The sequence below is a fragment of the Anabrus simplex genome, chromosome 1, assembly GCF_040414725.1.
Source record: "Anabrus simplex isolate iqAnaSimp1 chromosome 1, ASM4041472v1, whole genome shotgun sequence".
Taxonomy (NCBI): Eukaryota; Metazoa; Arthropoda; class Insecta; order Orthoptera; family Tettigoniidae; genus Anabrus; species Anabrus simplex.
The window spans coordinates 1,054,044,487-1,054,065,034 of record NC_090265.1 but is presented as its reverse complement, the minus strand read 5'-3'; positions in this window follow the sequence as shown (position 1 = coordinate 1,054,065,034).

Below are 20,548 nucleotides of genomic sequence, written 5' to 3'. Positions count from 1 at the left end.
GAGATGGTGATGGTACTCCTCCTTCCTCGAGATACTCTTCACTTTCTCAAAGTCTCCCGCCTCATTGTTACTGAAACAACCCCAAAGCATAACACTACCACAGTTGGTGTTAGGCAGCCTTGTTATATCCTTTCTCCTGGATGACGGTGGGCATACTGATGGCGATATGACCCTAACTTCTAAAATTTTGACTCATCAGTCCATAACTCACTTTTCCACTGGTCACTAGTCCAATCCTTCTGTTGTCTGGCCCACTAGAGTCTCTGAGACTTATGTTGGTGTATATTTGGCAGATGCACGTCCACACAACCCAATATCATGTAAACAATATTTCACAGTTGACACACACTGGTTCTGTTGATTTCAGTGCAGATGTACTCAGTCTTTGTGAGTGCCTGCCTCTTGTTTTCATTTGAAAGAAGAGAAAACACCATATTCAGAAATCCCTCTTTTTGCAGCAGTCTGCTGGTATGACCAAACCAGTTGTCTTGCTTATCGTAGCTTTTCTATTTCTGCAGTGCATCTCTATCCTGCAAAAATTGGAGCAGTACTGAAGGGCAGTCAGTGTTGGAAAATAATCTAAACCAACAGAGACATTCAAAAAGGAGGGTAAGTAGGTTGGTGAGCTCATATGGCAACCATGGGATAGGAAAGGCTTAGGAATGGGAAGGAAGCGTCTGTGGCGTTAATTAAGGTACAGCCCCAGCATTTGCCTGGTGTGAAAATGGGAAACCACGGAAAACCATCTTCAGGGCTGCTGACAGTGGGGTTCGAACCCACTATCTCCCGGATGCAAACTTAGCTGCGCGCCTCTAACCGCACGGCCAACTCGCCTGGTGGGAAAGTAGTTTGAATTATAGCTAACTGTAACTGATTTCAACGACAAAGATAACAGGTTTTTAAGGTTCGTGATAGCGTTGGGGCTTCTGTTTAACAGAATCCAGGCTGACATTTAGTGCACATAAGCTAAAGATTATATTACAAGTATTACACTCAAATTACCTACCTACGTAATAACTAAATAATAATCCTTAAACATCATATTTTAGTGTGTAATAGATCTGAATGGACTAATACCTGCAGAAGAAAATAGATCAGAAATTCAATAAACATCAGTTAAGTATCAGTTTCAAGAATGTGTAGGCCTATATAGAATTTCCTAGGTGAGTTTAAACTTCTTGGTGCTAGTGTATATGAATAGAACTTCTGTTCAGAACATGAAGATCTAATATAGAATAAGAAGATATTCCAAGTACTGGTATATATTCAACTCTATTCAGAAACTTGTCTACTCTTCATTGGTTCCGTAGCCTTACACTTCTCTGAATAACGCTTGCCACAAATGATAAAAATATTTTTTTAAATTTCTGTAAAGAACACAAAATTATTTACAGAAGTTATCTTATTACAGACAGGAATATGTCATTCCTTCCAACATTTCAGAACTTTTTATCTCTAACTCACTTCACAACATTTACAACATTGATTTGATTAGCATTATTTGTGGACTAGTTTCCGTAGTTGAGGTTGTGAGGTAATGGATTCTTTGATGTTCTAGCCCTCCAAGACATCAACAACAAAGACGACATCTTTTTAAGGTTCGTGAAAGGTTTGGTGTTGATTTACAGGAACATAAATCACTTTTTGCTGGGAAGTGTTTGTAGATAAAATAAACTTTGGGCATATTAACTGTTTAACTCTTGTAAAGGATAACATTTACACCTACTCCAGCACTAAGACACACTCAAGAATGTAAAGCAATCCACAAGTCCAGAGACGGCCTGAGCAATGTTCGTAATTTTACTAGCTCTTTAACATAGCCTTGGCATAGAGTTTCAACACTACTGACATAGCAGGGAGCTCATACTGGAAAGATAGTCCTATGACATAAGGTACAGCTCTCCCATTTGCATGCCATGAAAATGGGAAACCACAGGAAACCCTCATCATGGCTGCTATTGGTGGGCCTCAGACGTCGTGTCCTGAATACAAGCTTACAGCTACACGATCGTACTACATAACTACATCACTCAGCAGATCCTTTCTCTGAGCAGTTGTATCGGTGAAGTTTGTGTTTTGTATGTCTGCAAAACTGGTCCATGACATATGTTGTGTTCCTACATTCACTATTGTCTGAACAGCATCTGCCCTGCCAGATGAATTGGTTAAAGATGATCCTATTGCATGCCACCAGTTGCCGGGTGTATACCCCCATGTGAAAAGTTATGTATCAGTTTCATGAATGTCATTCATTGTGAACTGATGGTTCCTTTGTATGCCTGATGAGTCTGCCTCTGTGATGTAGTGGTTAGTGTGATTAGCTGCCACCCCCAAAGGTACGACGACTGGATCGAGGTCCTCTCAACCTCGGGAGGTCAACTTAGTAGAGGGGGGTTTCTTTGTATGCCTGATGAGTCTGCCTCTGTAATGTAGTGGGTAGTGTGATTAGCTGCCACCCCCAAAGGTATGACGACTGGATCGAGGTCCTCTCAGCCTCGGGAGGTCAACTTAGTTGAGGGGGATTTCTTTGTATGCCTGATGAGTCTGCCTCTGTGATGTAGTGGTTAGTGTGATTAGCTGCCACCCCTGGAGGTACGAGGACTGGATCGAGGTCCTCTCAGCCTCGGGAGGTCAACTTAGTAGGGGGGGGGGTTCAATTCCCACCTCAGCCATCCTTGAATTGGTTTTCCTTGGTTTCCCACTTCTCCATTCAAATGGCGGGATGGTACCTAACTTAAGGCCATGGCTTCTTCCTTCCCTCTTCCTTGTCTATCCCTTCCAATATTACCATTCCCCCACAAGGCCCCTGTTCAGCTTAGCAGATGAGGTACTGGTCCTCCTGTTCAGTTGTATCCCCGACCCAAAGTCTCGTCCTCCAGGACAGTGTCCTTGAGGCGGTAGAGGTGGGATCCCTCGCTAAGTCCAGGGAGAAACCAAACCTGGAAGTGAAACAAATAATGAATGATTCCTGATGAGCAGACTCTAAAACAACAAGTGAATACTCTGAGCAAGCTCGTGAAATTGTGTACATACGCTTGCATTGATGCCATTGTGTCTATTTTAATATTATTGTTGTTTTAATTCATCTTATCTACTTTTACAGTTTTCAGAGAAACATTATCTTTAAATAGCTAGACTTCTGTGACATACTATAATGTTATACAATTCTGTAAATCCTGTTTGAGTTGATTGTTCTACACTTACATTTATCAGCCTGTTTTGTTCTTTATCTTACTACCAAAGTTTGGACTGTGTCCATAGTTTGGAATCAGTTATTCTTCCAGCTTAACATCTTTCAAAATTCTACTTGCATTGATGCAGCGGGGCTGAGTGGCTCATACGGTTGATGTGCTGGTCTTCTGACCCCAACTTGGCAGGTTCAATCCTGGCTCAGTCCGGTGGTATTTGAAGGTGCTCAAATACGTTAGCCTCGTGTCGGTAGATTTACTGGCACGTAAATGAGCTCCTGTGGGACTAAATTTCGGCACCTCAGCGTCTCCAAAAACCGTATTATTGCATTGATACTAGTCTTCAGACAGCTCTGCAGTTAAGCGGGAAAATACTGATGCATCAGATTTATTTTACTGTTATTTTAAAGAATTTGCAATGTTATTCATTGTGATCTGATGGTTTCTTCATTAATATCCTCAAACTTCACAAAAGGATTTTTGTTTTGCTTGAATATTAAGACCACTATAATAATACTATTTATAATATTTAAGTGACGGTAATTCCTTGAAACAGTTACAGTTACATTGGAAAATATCTTTAAGATTACTGATGAATGCTTGGGGATTTTGGCTATTTGCTTAACGTCGCACCGACACAGATAGGTCTTATGGCGACGATGGGAGAGGAAAGGCTAGGAATGGGAAGGAAGCGACCGTGGCCTTAATTAAGGTACAGCCCCTGCATTTGCCTAGTGTGAAAATGGGAAACCACGGAAAGCCATCTTCAGGGCTGCCGACAGTGGGGTTCGAACCCATTATCTCCGAGATGCGAGCTCACAGCGGTGCGCCCCTAACCGCACTTGGGGATTTATAGAGGGTCTTAACTATATCAAGCATGTGAGTGATTTGAAATAAACTGTGCAAATAACTCCAGTTAAAGTTAATACTATAGGGATGGAGATGATTTCCTGAAAATTTTCTTAAACTGTTTTTCAGAATTTGGAATGACACCTGCTAATATGTTTTGAGCCTCTAATTTATAAACATTGTATAATATGTTATGCAACATTCTATTTCATAGATAGGTTACTGTATATTCAAGAAATAGACAATCTATTTTGATGTAGCTCTTCTTACATTGAGTGATTTCATCGAAATTGTCAACTAATACTGCAGAACTGAAAACAAAGTTTGCTATAAGGGTGCAATTGTGTAGAAATTACTAATTACATTGCATGGCTTTTTGTTTTTAAAGCTCCAAGATGGCAAAGCCTGTGAAATTATTCTGTGTGATTAGCTTTTGTCCTCTTGGGCATGAATCACATGGTGAAAGCTTTGTACTAAATAGAGAACTAGGTACTTTTCTCGTCAATGAATTTTGTATCTCAATTATGTGAGGCATCCTGGGCTCTCACTCCAGTCTTTCATTTCATTTCCCATCCCAAAGTAATTATAATTGTATGTACTAGTTCAGACACACAATAACATTAATTCTCAAACAATATTTAAAAGCTTATACTTGGTTGTCAGAAGAGACAGGATATTTATTCAAATTGTTCTCATAATTACCACAAACTGTAAAAGAGACCTCGGCTGTGTTATCATGAAAATGACTTCTTTAAAATTTACCTTTGTTGACATCTGTTGGTGCAGGTTATTCATTATTGCATATAATGTAGAAAACAATTTTATTTTAGAAGAATTTAAATGACAAAAGTCATGCTGAGATAATAAATTTATCTCTAATACCTGTATTACAGGATTACCTCCCTAACCCACAGTTGTCAAAATACTTTCCAGGGAAGGGTAATAAAAGTTCCTTGGCACAGTTATGTCATGGCAACTTTAGACAACTATCTTGTTTGTGGCTGTTATTTTAATACTGCTGAAAAATAATTAAATAGGTCCTCATTTCTATTGTCAAACATTTTCCCAATCCAAACTCCAGTCAAATTCAGGCATATACACTTATGTAGATCTATTTTGTACATATTGTAAGATTGGTGTACTCTTCACATTCCATTCAGTTACAGTGCTTAAAATGACACTTAAAACGAGAATCTCCAGGAAGCTTGTATTTATTGAGAGTACAGTTGAAATCAAGATGTTATACAAAACAATTACATTTCTTATATTTCCATTTCCATAATTATCTTGAGTTACAACATACTGTATGAGTTGACTCTGATGTAATCTAGTGATATTAAATAAGATGAATTTTTTTAAATCTGGTAATTGGGCACACAGCACTTAAAAACAAAAGAACAAAGTTCAGAGAAGTACTTTTACTGAAGAAATTTGTTTGCTTTTGTTATCGTTCCAGTCATAATGCTGTGAATGTTTCTAGGACAACACAAGCTTTTCCCAGATTTCTCAGAGCAGCTAACTGTGGGACCTTTTGTTGAATTGTCTGTGTTAGTTGCTGGATGTTTGGCTATCTACTGAGGTACTCCTCTGTGTAGATAATGGTCATAGTACCGATTGTGTCCTACCTGTTCTAAATGTGGAAAAGTTTCATATTCTGACTGGTATTCCAACAACGTATCTGTATTCTCAGATAAAGTCTCATTAGAACGTTCGCTGGAATAAGAAAGAAAGCTTTAGTGCCTTTTTTTTTTCGTCTTTCTGTTTTCTGTCATTGCATTCCCAGCAGTCCTTTTATATTTGGAAAATTTCTTCAAGATAATTTGCCTATCGGAGGAATTGCATACCGATTTCACAGAACCCTAAATATCAAATATCTTTTCATGTCTGGAGATTCTCTCTCTCAAATGAAACTGGAAAAATATCTTCTTAGAGGTTATTTACTTGAGAATCCCTGTTTCGAGTTTCTTCATTCACTCAGAATTGACTACCGGCATGCATGGTTGGAACCCTAGCTGCCTGGCAAATATTTCAAACTAGGGCAGTACAGTAGGGAAGCCAAATTGCAGTTCATATATTTTGAATAAGATTGGAAGGCATCTATTTACAAATTACAAATTGTCTTTATTGGTGGTGAAGTTAGGGGTCTGGGTCCTTTCTTACACTTCACCACTGTTACAATATTAAACAACACAACAACTGATAATACTTTTCATAGAAAGGCATTTTTTAATTTTACAACTAACAAAAACTTATAATAAAATATTTCCAAATTAAGACAAAAGATTTATACATATACTCTCTCTGCAAATAATTTTATTTAAAAATTCTTTCTCAGTTTAAAAGTTAGTTGTTCAAATTCATATTTCTGTTGCACTAACAGTTCAAAGTGGACTTCTTGCTTGGACCTCATTTTTGGCCACAACTTTGATAGACAAAACACAAAGTTCTTCTTTGACAAACTGTTCATCAAACATGAAAATACTTTTTCACAGAAGTAATGTGTAGAGAATGAGGTAATATGTTTAAAACTTTCTGCGAGATTACAAGAAACCTTTCTTTGACCAATTGCAGCAAGTTTGAATGTCGAATTATCAGCAAAGTTAGTGTTCAGTAAAGTTAGTGTTCAGTATCTGCTACAGAAATACAGCAGTTGTGTTTTATGACTTCAATGTTATGCAGTTTTGCAGAAACTCTAGTGTGTCATTGTGAAACCCTGGTTGGGAATCGCTGTACTAAAGTCTATCTTCTATCTCTGGCCCTATTATGATGGGAATTCTTGTGTCCTTTGTTTCTGGAATTTGCTGTACTTTATTTCAGCCATAGCCACTTTCCAGTCTTGGTTTGGTGTTTTTTTTTTTAATCATCACCACTTAATCTTCAGATATTGACCAGACAACAAAGAGGGATGTGCTCTCCCTTTGAGACAGCATATAATAGCAAAGAAAGTCCTTATTCATTCTACCAATAAATGTTGAAAATAGTAACTGAATGATGCTATTGAAAACATGAAATGAACTACTTTGGCTGTTGTCTTCATTTTATCAGCATGTCTCAGTTTTCATGAGATAATTTTTAACACATTGCTGACCGGATGCTTGAGCTTGTCACATACCCTGTGGACCGGACAATTTTCTACTAATCATACTAGGGTGCACTTGATTATAAAAATGTACATGAATATTAAACCAGTCAATATTTTATCTTTAAAGTTGGTATGGGTACTTTTCAATGCCCCTAGTAGTAGTTGATCTGCCTTTACAAAACCATCTTCAGCGTCAATTCCTAACACATCATTAATGTTTACATGGTTGTCGTCGTCAGAATCACTTGAATAAATAAGTACACTAGGTAAATTACATGTAGAGGCTTGAATATCACTTCCACTATCACTCTCACATTCAGTTTCCACTAATTCATTAGACTATTTCCATTTGAACGATCATCGGCATATAATTCTTCTAAAATATCGTCGTCAGCTAACACCGAATTCCGCGGGCGCTCCATCTTGTCATTGACTGAACCGGCAGAAAGAAAGTCGACGTTTCGAAACTAAATCAAAGAATAAAAGAGGCCGTGAATAAAAGAAAAGTGGCAGATATACATCTACGACTTATTCTACTCAATGTGCACGTCCGAAATAGTTCAAGATATGGTCAAGAGATGTCACAGGAAGACCGAAAACAATGTCGTGAATAAAACCGAGATTTCTCGGGGCCCGTCACCTACCGCTGGCAAGCGTACTACAAGATTTCTCGGGGCCCGTCACCCATGTGTTAATACAATGTCACTAGGTAATCCTTTGACCAGGAAACTGAGATCAGGGAGTTTTAAAATGCAAGCAGTAAAATAACATGTATACCGACACAAACCTGCTTTTCTTAATGACCTGAAAAGAAATTTAAGTTTCAGGATTAAGTTCCTACAAAACTGTAAGTAAGCTAACTAAAAACTTATAAAATACAGTATTTTATAACGTTTGAATACGATGTGGAGTAACATTGGTCCATACTGAACTAAATTAAATGAACTTCCATACATTTACACAAAATCACACATTGTTTTTAATAAAATGTAATTAAGTCATAAATTTGCAGAAATTTTATTTATGAATTAAACTTACATATGCAAGTGTACACCAACTTTTGGCACAGAACATGTCAGTATTAAGAGAACAGTGTTACCCATGTACTACGAGTCCTATAATTTTGACCAGCACATGGCTGAAAAATATAAAATTTAATATAAGTGCAGGAAAAAATGAATTGACATGTTGTAGAACTATCTTGCTGCAGTTTATGGTGTGCAAGACTGATGACGGGTGAGTATCTCCTTCTCTTATTGATATCTAAGCCGTCTTTACTATGTAGTTATCTTAACCCAAATATGTCTGTCGGTAGGGACTTCCTGTTTGATATTTTTCAATTATCGTATATTATATATATTGCTCCTTGCAAAATGTATATCATGTTACAGCAGCTGATATGATTATAGAGTTGCACACAAATCAGTATTTAGGTGTTTCCCATATGGGACGTTAGGAAAATCCATATGCATAATAGTGGTTCAGCACAATGTTATTATAAGTAACACAAGTGAAGATTGAGTTTATTTGCATGTTGTAAATAATTTATTTACTATACCTTAGAATGTAATTCTAGCTTTTGTTCATACTAAAGTTAAATTTATTGGGAAAAATTATAGCTACTGTTCACATATTCTCTCATTTGCAACTACAAGTACACAGGAGAGAAGTACTATTTGAACTAACATTTTTTACTATTCAGTTCAATACCGTTACATTATTCTACATTACCACATTGTCCACAATCTTTCTCAACTGATCTAAACAAGGTTTCTGTGTCTGATGGAACACAATAAAATGAGAGTGTGCTTCCTAAAAATTGCATAGTGTAGTTCAGGTTCAAATTTTTTACTTTGAATGTTACCGTATGAAACATTGCAGTGGGGACCAACATCGCGTTTTCTATACCTTGTTGCACCTTTTCAATTTCAACTCGACGTTTTGTTAGTTTCTCTTGTGCTTCAACCAACTTGATCATACTAGATTTCTTCATTTTCCTTTTTTGAGGTTCTACCCTTACCTTGGTTCAGAGTACTATGCTGGGATAAAATTGCAATTGATATTCTCCTCCAGAATTCCAAATGATCAAGTTTTCCTCCTCATATCTTGTGGAGCTGCCATGCATTCTGTACAGTCAAGACATTGTGAAAACGGGAAAATGCCATTTTTTTACCTCTGATGCACATTCTGTAGAGGCTCACATTTTGGTCACATCTGTCGACACCTTCCATGTAAGAGTTGTACTCGTGAAAGAGTTGCGACTGAAGTAAAACAATCCTTTTGTTCCCCCTCAGTGAGTATCAAATCACTTTGTGGACTGGCTCAACCGAAGATGCATTGGAAGCAACAGTAACCACACAATTGTCATGCCATTTGCAGACAATAATATTCTTGCCCCGTGCGAAGCGGAAGTCATACGCACCCTTCTGTTTCTTCTTCATCGCAGCACTGTCTATCAATGGGCATTTTCCTGTGATCCTTGTTCTACAGCTAACTCTGGGTTAAGGAACTTAACAATTCTGAGTTTTATGTAGTTCATCAAGTTTCTATGTACAGTAAAACCTTTGTTAACAAAATAAAGGGAGGTGACTTTATTATGGATAAATAAAATTTCAGATAGTGAATGTGTGCCCATTTTTAGAGGTAAAACTTCAGTTACAGTTAACATTACATGCTTGAAATACAAAAGGAAAGCTGTTGATATAGTGTATACAGTATGTAGATACAGAACAGTATTATCAAATCTGTATGTTAATTATGCACTATTTCTTTAAGAAAACACCCTAATTTTTCTCTTGGATTTTTTTCTTCGCACCTTTCTCGGGCAGCAATGTCACATCATCGTTTTATAAGGACATCTGCCGGCAATGACTTCTCAGTTTGTTCCCAAAATATAGTGCAATCTGAAACATGCTGAAACCAACTTTATTGTAGAATGAAATTGAAAGCAAAGCAAAATTGGTTTAAGTTTAAGGGCACTATGACTCTTACCACTAAATTGTAAAATCCCTCCTCAGCTTTGATATGTTAACCTTGCATGCATTTCTCTGAACTCTTAGTGAGAAAAATTACTTTTCTTCGGAATTGCTTCTACCTTAACCTTATATTATGCCCATAAATTATTGAAATGTAAAATCTATATATAAAATAAGAGTTTTGTCTGTACATTGCTCAGAATTTAAAAAGAATGGTATTTATGTATCGGTCGTGTCCACAGTAAGAAGGAAATGCATTTTTAAATTTGCTGTCATGTATGTATGTATGTACGTACGTACGCACATCACAAGAAAATGGCTGAAGATAATTTAATGAAAATCAGTATGTAAAGTTGAGAAATGAGGTTCTACAATCTAGGCGAAAAATAATTTTATTCATGCTGAGTGAAATTGTAGTTTAGGGGAAGGCCTGAAATTGAATTTAATATCTACGTTATTAGTGGTTCTGTTGATAAATACTTCATAACTTTAGGTATGTCCGGCTCCATGGCTATATGGTTAGCGTGCTGGCCTTTGGTCAGAGGGGTCCCGGGTTCGATTCCCGGTAGGGTCGGGAATTTTAACCATCATTGGTTAATTTCGTCGGCTCGAGGGCTGGGTGTATGTGTCGTCTTCATCATCATTTCATCCTCATCACGACGCGCAGGTCACCTACGGGTGTCAAATCAAAAGACCTGCATCTGGCGAGCCGAACATGTCCTTGGACACTCCCGGCACTAAAAGCCATACGCCATTTCATTTCACTTTAGGTATATTGAATTAAATTTTTGCTCATTTATATACAGTTTTACTTTCCTGGCTATGATAACAGAGAATTTCATCAATTTAGATTTTTGTTGCCAAGTCCACATCAACACTGAACCACAAGAAAATGGGTGAACAGACTGTAAGGAAAATCAGTATGTAAAGTCAGGGAATAGGGCACTACAGTCTAGCCTATAAATAATTTTATTCACGCTGGGTGAAATGGTAGTTTAGGGGAAGGCATTTCCGATCATTTATGTCATACAGTTTTACCATACCGACTCTGATAACTGATTTTTGTTGCCAAGTCCATGAACACTGAACCACGAGAAAATGGGTGAACAGACTTAATGAAAATCGGTATGTAAAGTCAGGGAATAGGGCACTACAGTCTAGCCTATAAATAATTTTATTCACGCTGGGTGAAATGGTAGTTTAGGGGAAGGCGCCTAAATTGTAATTTTTAAATACCTATGTTATTGGTCCGGTTGAAAAGTACTACGTATCTTAAGTTATAGAGAATAACATTTCCGATCATTTATGTCATACAGTTTTACCATACCGACTCTGATAACTGATTTTTGTTGCCAAGTCCATGAACACTGAACCACGAGAAAATGGGTGAACAGACTTAATGAAAATCGGTATGTAAAGTCAAGGAATAGGGCACTACAGTCTAGCCTATAAATAATTTTATTCACGCTGGGTGAAATGGTAGTTTGGGGGAAGGTGCCTAAATTGTAATTTTTAAATACCTATGTTATTGGTCCCGTTGAAAAGTACTACGTATCTAAGTTATAGAGAATAACATTTCCGATCATTTATGTCATACGGTTTTACCGTACAGACTCTGATAACTGATTTCATTAATTTAGACTTTCGTTGCTTAGTTTATATCAATGCCGAGCATTGCTAACATAGAAATGTTGTGTTCACTGGTGATGATTTTTGTCATGATTGTCTTAAAAGTGTAAAACCGTATGGTCATCAGTCCATATCGACAAAAAAAAAAAATATATATATATATATATATGTAAAGATGATATAAAAATTGAGAAAAAAGTTGTAAAGGAATGATCACTTGAAGAATAAGACGAGGGAGTCATGAAAGAAGGAAGGACTCCCTTTACATTAGATGCCCTAATATCACAGAGTCAGAAGTAAACTAAATGTGAAGGCCTACAATACGAAAGCTCATAAAACTGATCAACGATAACATTACATTGACCATTGTTGTGATGTGTTTTGTCACTTATGCTGCCACTCATCTCTGATAGATGGGAATACTGCTGTGTCCCGAGTAAAACGGCACGCCTGAATATTGGCAAAAATTAGCTGGGGAGTTGGATAACTTTGTACATACTATATGATTGTCCCATCAATGATGGGTACTACAGCTAGCTACAGCAAGGAAGATCTTAAGGATGACTATTGAAATGAGACAAAGTCGTGAAGGATCGTTATGAAAGGAGGAAGGACTCTCTTTATATTAGATGCCCTAATATCACAGTTAAAAGAAAACTAGATGTTAACGCCTACAATATCGGAACCCGATATTTGGCTTTCTTTTATACCGGAAGGAAGAGATCAAATCAAGATCAGCAATAATACAAAACAATATTAAACTGCAAAGTGTCGCAGAGAACAAGGAAACTAGTACGTCACGACAAGCTGCTGACAGGGAGAGGTATATCCAGTTATGCGGCTCAGAATCTGGGGAACAACATATAATCATGCACATGCTAAGTAATTATCCCATCAGTGACAGGAACTTCAGCTAGTAAATTACAATGCGAGTCTGTTTTACATTTTTCATGATCATGAACACTGTACATAATATAACTTACAAATTTCTTTGTCATTTCAGTTGCATGTTTCGGTATAACCGATTCTCAGTGGTCAGACATTTGGTTCACAGAGTTGTTATTGTAATTCAAAATATAATGTTTAAGTTTTAATCAACTGCTTGTAATAAAATTCTGTCAGTTATCTGAACAGTCCTCTTTCAGTTAATATTATCTGGCTACCTCCATAGTGTAATGTGGTTAAAAAGTACTTGCTGCTTATCTCCATTATGGCTGTGCCTGATAAGAGCTGCACTACCTCGAGGAATCTGAAGGCATGAGTTTACGTAGTTAATACCGAGTGAGTTGGCCATGCGTGTAGAAACGTGCAGCTGTGAGCTTGCATTCCATTTTTCTTGGTTTCCCATTTTAACACCAGGCAATTTCTGGGGCTGTACCTTAATTAAGCCCACGGCCACTTTCAGACCTATCTGTGTCAGTGCGACGTAAAGCATCTTGCAAAAAAAAAAAAAAAAATTAGTAATAGGCCTAATACATAGTTTATACATACATATACTTTAGTATTTCAGTCATTCAAGCTGAATTTCAATCCATTCATATTAGTGATGTTCTACTGTACTGAATTAAAGTTTTAGTAAATGTTGAGGAATTCATTTATATAATTAATACTAGCGGCCTGTCACAGCAATAGCTGCGAACTTACCTCTCGTCTGATTGCTTTGCGAGCTTTGTGATATGATGTAAGTGTGGGTTATGTAGCAAACAGTTGGAGACAATTGCCTGTAGATTAAGAGAGAAATTTATAGGATTTTCACAATGATTCTGTTCGCAAGACTTGAATCTATCAAATAAAGCTGGCTGCATAATGCTTGGCAATTTTCAGTAGGCAAATAATAATACTAGAATTATAAATTCCACCTGTTCAATACATAAATCTGAAATGTATCTATGATTCATCCCCTGAATTTTAAATCAGTAAGGACCTAATCCTGGAATGTGACTATGGTTAGCAGAGAAGGATACAAAGGACATTGTACTTACTGCCTTATATGGTTCATAAAATCATTATCATGTGCCTTTAAGTACGTCGTTTACGTGAGGTTGTGGAAAATAAACCAAACCCTTGTGGCAGCATGAATTAAAATGCCCATTTACCCTTTCTGCAGCAAAATGTCGTGTTTGGCAGTGCATACAAATTTTATTTAATAACCCTTCCCTGCATAATTCAATGGAGGTTTCATCGTGAATAGTGTTCCAAGCCAAGCGCCTTCTTTCCCTATTGCAGAAATTAACTCGATCCTTAGTTCGAGTTCTGACATCTGCAGTGTCTTGTTAAACAGCACACCTTGGACGTCCTCTCCTAGGAGCAGAACTCATTTCACAAAAGAAAATTGAAAACTCTGTCTGTGGGTGTGCTCGCGCATGCTCTCTCTTCAGCGTCAGAATACAATAATAATAATTGGCTTTCTGGTACGCAGCAGGATATTCAGTCGAGGAATAAGTAACCATGAAAAGAAAACAGATCATGTAGGGCAGAAACACAGAATATCCAGTTATGGATAATATATCCTTCCGTCACTGCACTCCAAATTTAATGAAATGGCACTTTTGCTATGAAGAAATAATTGAATGTGCTGTAATGGTCCTGTTGATTAAACGTCCCACAAAGTTGCTGTGGAATAAAACAGCTAACACTCAACGTGCTCTGCAGTCTCGTTTACCCAATAACGGCACTTAATGGTTCGAAGAAGAAAATATGCAACCATATAAATGTGTTCCTGACTACTAAGAATGACGAACAGAATCAATAATTATGTTTCTGTTGGGTGCGGACTATGCGATAAGCAAGCGAAGTTGGTTGTATGCACTGAAGGAACCACAGACAAAACCACCGTCTTGAGAGAATACCCATTTGCTGATTTGCTGGTACAGTGGTGCTGTGTGTGCTTGTAATGAAATGGTCAACATTGTGCATGGACAGCACATTTCCGTGGCAGTCGATGAAACATGGCATTGAAAGATCAGCGGATAACAGGGACACATATTCACAGACTCGCACAGCCATCTACAGGCAAATGTAGGTAAATGAAGCATCCACAGCATCGTATTTTGTGAATAAATGACTATTTGAGTCAAATAAAGGACTTTTTGATATATTGAATATCCTGAGATGGATTCCTTTCTGTTTCTCGCTTATTAGAACCTACATGGAGCAACAACTTACATTCTGGTGATAACATGATTTCACAGAGCCATCTCTCGAACTAACACAGAAAAATCTGCATTGACAACTTCCACAGAACCATCTATCGGGCTGACATAGAAATATCAGCGGGGACAACTTTCGTAGAGCCATCTATCGGCATGTATGGTTAACTTCAACTACGTAGGCATCGTATTCAGCTGCGGTTGGATTTGAGGATGTTTAAATGTTGTTACCTTCTGGTGCATTAAAGAATTCCTGTAGTATCATAGGTTATGATATAGGACCAGAGGTGACTGCTTTTAAAATCTAAATATTAAACATGTATTATCATTAGACATACATCTCGAGTTTAGACTGTTACACCTTTCAGTGTTTAGTTGCAAACCTCTGTGAAGTTACCGAGCACTTCAACATACTATCAAAGGGTTGAGAAGGATCCACCTATTCAATACCATTAGCTTGTATAATGTGTTATAAAACGGGGACTAGTTTCTACCCCACATATATTGGGTCATCTTTAGCCACGCTCTAATTGGAAGACATATGCACACATGCACACGTATAACCAATAATAAAATAAACCATCTGGTATGTCACAATTTACAATCTTAATTTAAAACATTCATTAAGTCCAAACAACATCTAAACTTGAAACCAAATGGCACATCAAAACTACTCTGGTTGATGCTGATCTATGTCATCGCTCCTACAGCAACGACATTTTTCCGAGTTGATATCCCTATCTGTATAGACGAGCAACTTGATTTATAATGTATGTTCGTTCAATAGTAATATGGGTAATGACTTGTATGTAGCTTGAAGGGGAACATTCGTAACTTGAATAGGTATTCCTTTTCATCAGGTGTAGTGATCTATTGTTCAGTTTGGTTTGAAGTGAATGTCCCTATGTTCTTTGTAAGTTGCAAGCACCTGGTACGGGCTCACACATCCCTCTTCCAACCCCTGCCATCATAAGCTATACTCCTGCTCCCTCTCAACAGCCAATCTAGTGTTGGTGTCTGTATCAGGTGCACACAACTTACGAAAAACATAGCGGACCATAATGAAATTCATAACTTAACACTTCAATATATTTCCTATTTGCTGTTAGTTCTGTGGTGTCATTTAATTCCACACCTCTTACCTTTAAATAATTAAAAGCCGAGTCTAACCATTATTGCCTTAGTCTTCCTCAGCTTATCTTACCTACTGTTGCCATTATTCTCGTAGGTAACCTCACATGACCCCACCATGACAGTTTGTTTACATGCACAGCTTTATCCATCAAGTTTGTTCCTAACTTAACTTTTATCTCCTTATTCTGAATACTCTTGTACCATTGTTCCCACATTTTTGTATCACTGTTATTATATGCTATATGTAATACTCTTGTTATTCTGAACTGACCAGGCAAATGCTGGGGCTGTATCTTAATTAAGGCCACGGCCGCTTCCTTCCCAACTCCTAGCCCTTCCTTGTCCCATCGTCGCCATAAGACCTATCTGTGTTGGTGCGACGTAAAGCAACTAGCAAAAAAAAAAAATCTGAAGTGACAGTATTAAAATGCCCCAATGAAGTTTGTAACACCCTTGTTGCTTCTTACTTCATGAAGTAACTAAGGAAGTTTCATATTTATGGCGATAAATTTAATAGTAAGTGTTTCTTACGTGTAGAACAAGGTTAATTTGAAGAGCAGTGGTAGACAAAGTCTTTTCACATCAGTATCCTTCTTGAGTTCATCTGGTTTCCCACTTAACATTATCAATACAGAAAAATTACACTACTTACTTTTCCTTATCAAGATTTTGTGTGGAACTTTATGTATATCATGAACTGTCTTGGAAGTCAGTATGTTCACCGTTGCCTATCTCATTGATACCATTTACAAATGTTCTTAATCTCTGGATTTCACCAAGGGGAAAAATCCTCACCATTTTAATTGTTATGTTGATGGAGTGAAAGTACCTTATGTGAACCACTATAAGTACCTAGGGGTTAATGTAAAGGAAGAAAAACTTCATTAGGGTAATCACATTAACGAGGTTGTAAATAAAGGTTACAGATCTCTTTGTGTGATTATGAGTAGGTGGCGAATGTTGTTGAAATGTCAACATTTTTCCCCTTTGCTTTACAACATTGGTCAGTAGTATAGAAATTAATTCTGCAATGTAACAAATAATAACACATTTTTATTTTGCATTATTTTGCTGAATTGGGATGATCAGTCATTATTTCAACTTCCATGAAGATTTTAGGTCAATATATAGAATTTTGAAGAGTTTTAAAATCATTTTCATCTTTTTTCTTTATATATTTTTTATTATCAGACTGATACAAGTCCACAAGAGATGACCATAAAATAAATTTTCTTACATGTGTTTAAATTCGCTAATATCGTTTATGACCAAGCACTGACCAGCAATTGTTGGTGACTAAGAAAGGGTAAGTAAAGGATTTTTACTAGGGAGTCTTTTGTTTCCAAGATATGTGCAGGAACGCAATACAGAACTCTGATAATTAGGAGAAAGTATTTCCTAACGTGTCTCGAGTACAAGGAACACACCAGCCTTCGCACCCACCCCTACAGGCAGTTATATAACTTTCTGTGCAAGAATAATGCCAAAAGAGAAACCACTTCAAAGTATATTTTTACTTCAGGTAGTGAATGAATTTGGAAAAGTCGTGTTCACAACAGATGGGCATATGTTATTTTGAATCTGCAGTGTTAAGGTGAATGCGGAAAGGAAGTTTGTTGTTCAGCAGCACATCAAACAGCAAAAACATCTGAAACTGTTACAAATGCAAAGAACAAAACGTGTTCCCATGTTCTTTGGGGGACATCCAGCAAATCATTATACCCATATTTGTATACACTTCCAAGTAAATAAGGAGATAGTTATTTTTGTAAAAACAAGAGCTGTGCAGTGAACAGGGATATATTACTAATGTAAAACGATTGTTATACAGTCACCAGAATTCAGTTCAGTCAGGTACATACATACCTACATAACATACATTATCTTTATAGACTGTTATGCCTTTCAGCGTTTGTCTGCAAGCCTCTCAGAATTTACTAAACGTCGCCACAATCCTCGATTTGCAACTAGTGTTGTGGCCTCATTTAGTTCTATACCTCTTATCGTTAGAAACTGAGTCTAATCATCGTCGTCTTGGTCTCCCTCTACTTCTCTTACCCTCCATAGCAGAGTCCATTATTCTCCTAGGTAACCTATCCTCCTCCATTCGCCTCACATGACCCCACCACCGAAGCCGGTTTATGCGTACAGCTTCATCCATCAAATTCATTCCTAAATGAGCCTTTATCTCCTCATTCCGAGCACCCTCCTGCCATTGTTCCTACCTGTTTGTACCAGCAATCATTCTTGCTACTTTCATGTCTGTTACTTCTAACTTATGAATAAGATATCCTGAGTCCACCCAGCTTTCGCTCCCGTAAAGCAAAGTTGGTCTGAAAACAGACCGATGTAAAGATAGTTTCGTCTGGGAGCTGACTTCCTTCTTACAGGATACTGCTGATCGCAACTGCGAGCTCACTGCATTAGCTTTACGACACCTTGATTCAATCTCACTTACTGTATTACCATCCTAGGAGAACACACAACCTAAATACTTGAAATTATCGACCTGTTCTAGCTTTGTATCACCAATCTGACATTCAATTCTGTTGAATTTCTTACCTACTGCCATCAATTTTACTCATTGCACCTATTCTCAAGTTCCAAGATATTAGACTGCAGGCTTTCTGCACAGTCTGCCATTAAGACCAAGTCGTCAGCATAGGCCAAACTGCTTACTACATTTCCACCCTAACTGAATCCCTCCCTGCCATTTTATACCTTTCAGCAGATGATTCATGTAAACTACAAAACAAAGGTGAAAGATTACAGCCTTGTCTAACCCCTGTAAGTACCCTGAACCAAGAACTCATTCTACCATCAATTCTCACTGACCGGGCGAGTTGGCCGTGCGCGTAGAGGCGCGCGGCTGTGAGCTTGCATCCGGGAGATAGTAGGTTCGAATCCCACTATCGGCAGCCCTGAAGATGGTTTTCCGTGGTTTCCCATTTTCACACCAGGCAAATGCTGGGGCTGCACCTTAATTAAGGCCACGGCCGCTTCCTTCCAATTCCTAGGCCTTTCCTATCCCATCGTCGCCATAAGACCTACCTGTGTCGGTGCAACGTAAAGCCCTTAGCAAAAAAAAAAATTCTCACTGAAGCCCAATTGTCAACATAAATGCCTTTGATTGATTTTAATAATCTACCTTTAATTCCGTAGTCCCCCAGTATAGTGAACATCTTTTCCCTCGGTACCCTGTCATATGCTTTATCTAGATCTACGAAACATAAACACAACTGCCTATTCCTCTCGTAGCATTTTTCAATTACCTGGCGCATACTGAAAATCTGATCCTGACAGCCTCTCTGTGGTCTGAAACCACACTGGTTTTCATCCAACTTTCTCTCAACGACTGATCGCACCCTCCCTTCCAAGATGCCAGTGAATACTTTGCCTGGTATACTAATCAATGAGATACCTCAATAGTTGTTGCAATCCTTCCTGTTCTCTTGCTTATAGATAGGTGCAATTACTGCTTTTGTCCAATCTGAAGGTACCTTACCAACACCACGCTAATTTTACTAGCTATGAAGCTATTTCATCCCTGCCTTCCCCATTATACTTCACCATTTCAGGTCTAATTTCATCTATTCCTGCTGCCTTATGACAATGGAGTTTATTTACCATCCTTTCCACTTCCTCAAGCATAATTCCACCAACATCATTTTCCTCCTCCCCATGAGCTTGGCTGTTTGCAACACTACCAGGATGATTTCCTTTTACATTGCGAAGATGTTCAAAATATTCTCTCCACCTTTCCAGTGATTCACTGGGATCTATTGTGAGTTCACCTGAATTACTCAAAACACTGTTCATTTCCTTTTTCCCCTCCCTTCCTAAGATTCTTTATTACTGTCCAGGAAGGTTTCCCTGCTGCTTGACCTAGCCTTTCCAGGTTATTACCAAAATCTTCCCATGACTTCTTTTTGGATTCAACAACTATTTGTTTCGCTCTGTTTCTTTCATCTACGTACAAATCCCTGTCTGCCTCGGCCCTTGTTTGGAGCCATTTCTGATAAGCCTTCTTTTTACGTTTACAGGCTGCTCTCACTTCATCATTCCACCAAGATGTTCGCCTTTTCCCATCTTTACACACAGTTGTTCCTAGGCATTCCCTTGCTGTTTCTACTACAGCATCTCTGTAGTCAGGTATTTTAAAATTATTTTATAGCATTTTTTTCTTTAAATTTAAGGGCATTTCATTGATTATTTTCAGCGGGGTTTTTTTTTTTTTTCAACAACATCCACCTCCTTGTAGGTTATTTAGGGTGTTGTAGTAAGGATATAAAAGAATGTACCTGCAAGTCACTGGTGCGACCCTAATTAGAGTATGGTTCCCTCACTAAGATTACTTGATTCGGGGACTGGAGAAGATCTGAAGGAAAGCTGCATGATTTGGGCTGGGAAGACTTAGAAGTAAGGAGATGAGCTGCTCGACCAAATGGTATATTCCAAGTTGTCAGTTGAGAGATGGCATTGAATTACATAAGTAGACAAATAAGCTAAAAGTGGGAAAGATCATAATATGACGTCGGAAGT